A 3083-nucleotide genomic window follows, 5' to 3' on the forward strand; every position below is an offset into this window, starting at 1 on the left:
ATTCTATACATTATTATATCGTTTATGTAATAGAGGGCGAGCTTATTGACATCGGCACAATTCTTAACTCCGATCGGATATTGGGACAATCGGTATGAAGAGAGCAAATAATCAGACTCAGTTGTTAATGTTTTTCTATCAAAAGCCTCGCAATTTGTGGCGAATTGATTGAGTTCAACGATTTTGTTATCTTAATTACTTGTGGTGGCAATTACAGATTACGTGACTGTTTTATAAATCTGTTGAATGTGGCTTTCAATTTGATACATGGTGTGGTTTTTTGAGTACTGAAAAAACGATGATTGAGTTTTGAATATAAAAATATTATTTATAATTAAGTTGTAAAAGTGGTCATCGAACATTATTGTTCTATACATAGAAAAACATGTGTATTTACTGATGTAAATAAAAATTGTTAAAAGATTTCTTTTAAAACAAACAAACTTTTAACATATTGTAGTAAACTACGAATAGATGATTTTAACAGAAATCGAGCTCGCCAGCAGCTGCTGCTAAAACGTAAAATGCATTCTCCCTAACTTCCACGTTACTTTCAGATTACTTTTGTTGTGAAATCTTGCAATTAGTATATATTGCATCAATCGAGAACAGAAGCACCGATACATTTATCATAAAAACATCGGATAGCTTCATGGGTATTTGGGAAAAATATTGGGTAAATGTTGATGAGTTTTTGAGGATTTTTACACCAGACAAAACAATGCCTGTTGTGTGAGTGAAAAGTGAATTTTTTAATTTTATATTACACTAGCCGCTTGCCCTGAGTTCCCCTGTGTTTTTAACCCCAGACGCAAGAATAGGGGTATTATAAGTTTGATATCGTTGTCTGACTGATTGTGTGTCGGTCGGATCGGTCGATTCCGGTGTGAATTTTTGACATAAAAATCCAGTTTGCTTACTGTGTTTTCTAACTATGGTACTATACTTTTTATAAATTCTTTGAGTGGTTAAATACTTTTTCGGCTGCGGCTGACAATAAAAGGATCCATATAGAATTAGATGCAGTTAATTGAAGTCACATTTCTTAGGTAGGGTTGCCATGTTGCCGGAAATTTCCCAAAGATAGGACTTCTACAGGGAAAAACTCATTCTTTAGAACTTGTACTTACTTCATTCAATTTTAGTTACTTTAATTATTTGTTTATATTTGTTTAGTAATAAATTGGGACTTTCGTTTTCGAAAATGGAAAGAAAATATGCGAGTAAACAAGAGAGTTATAAGAAACAATACTGAAATAACTTTCTTGTCTCTACAGGTGTACATACATAGGTTTGAATTTATGTTTTTTTTGTATGAAATTATAACAACATTACTATATACCCTTACATTTATAGAACGAGATGTGACGGGTAGTCTCTGAGAAAAGAACGATATATATTTTTACAACACAACATACATAATATTATTAAACTTACTTACAAAACAATATTAATGTTTATATGTATATAAGTTACATATATGATTTATAATCTGTTCTAAGTTCAACAGAACTAAATTCATGCATATGAATAGAGAGTAAAAACTTCCGATAACTTCCCAATACCAAACCAAGAACATATAACCCCGTAACCAATGTGAAAAAAAAGAGTATGGATCAAAGTACAGCTCGCTGTTACAGGAGCAAGGAATAAGGACATTATCATCTCAGTAGTTATTCGGCGGTCTTGTGGAGCGCACGTGCCGCGCTGTCTCCGCGAATGTTATGTATTCATGAAATAAAATTACGGTCGCTGTGTATCGCGTGGTGGAACTGTGCTTTGTGAGAAGGAAAATGTCTCGAGGTAATCATATCGCGAGTTTTTTCTTCGTGTGAAAATTTTCCTTTATTAATATAAAATTTGTTGTTTAGGTTGTGTTTGTAAAGGACGACTTTATTAGTCTCAAATTCGTATCTTGTCCGATTAGTTACGATAAAAAATGTGAACTATTATGATAGAAATAATTTTTAAAACTATCATTAGTTGGTCAATACATTTGAACACATTTCTTTAGCTATATATAAACGGTTACATTAAGAAGTGAGAATGTGCTATGAATCTTAAAAATTGGCCATAAATTCGTAAAGTTAATTCAGCAGATGATTCTGGTTAGCTGTTTAATATTAACATCTAATGTGTTTGAAAACGAGTAAAAAATATAGTTAAATAATAATTATACCCACAATTTAATGTATTAATTTGGATACAAATATTTAATTAAATAGTATTTCATTTTCATTATCAACTTATTATCTTATGTTTAAAGTATTAGTATAATTAACTATATATGTATAATGACAGCCCTTTGATGAACATTTACATAAGCGATTATTATTTTATATATCAATTATTATTTAAGTTGATTATTTATGAAATATGTGGGGATATTGTTATGAAAGTTATTTTTAGAACAAGATTAAATTATGAATCAGACGATGAGAGACAGCGGGCGATAAGAAAAAAATTAAAGTTAAAATGGACAGCCAGTGCTTCAAGGATTTACTATGCAAATAGTTTTCGCTATTCCCTGTCGCCTTTTATATTTCATTTCGTGAGCTCTTTTCGAATCTTTACATCGCTTCCTCCAAAGTCGTTTTTATATAAATTCTCAATCATTTATCAAGCCTTGGATCCGTAGGTATTGACAAATGACTGTAGGCTACAGAGCGATGCCTTCTAAATCAATGTGACATGTCTCCCACTGGAAGTCAGTTCGGTGACGTCAACAGGTTATCTTACACGTACCTACGAGGGGGAAGAGCAGTTTTCACATTAGGATGCTGTTACATATACTGATAAAATTGTTTTGTTTAAGATAAATTTTGAGTTAATCAATCAATCGATCAAAACTCTTTATGGTGTACCTTTACAAAAACTGTACAAACCAAAAAAAGATATTACAAATATGAAGAGCAGCAATTAAGCAGCCATCGAAAAGTAAGATTTCTTTGGTGAGCAAATTTCCAAAAAAAAATATTCAAAAATTTTAACAATGTTAATCCTTTCGCTGCTATCTGTACACCATCAAAATCCAGAGATATGATATCAAAAGCACTTGTGCGGCCGACGATCCGGCAGTAATG

The sequence above is a fragment of the Zerene cesonia genome, chromosome 26, assembly GCF_012273895.1.
Source record: "Zerene cesonia ecotype Mississippi chromosome 26, Zerene_cesonia_1.1, whole genome shotgun sequence".
In the NCBI taxonomy this organism is placed as follows: domain Eukaryota; kingdom Metazoa; phylum Arthropoda; class Insecta; order Lepidoptera; family Pieridae; genus Zerene; species Zerene cesonia.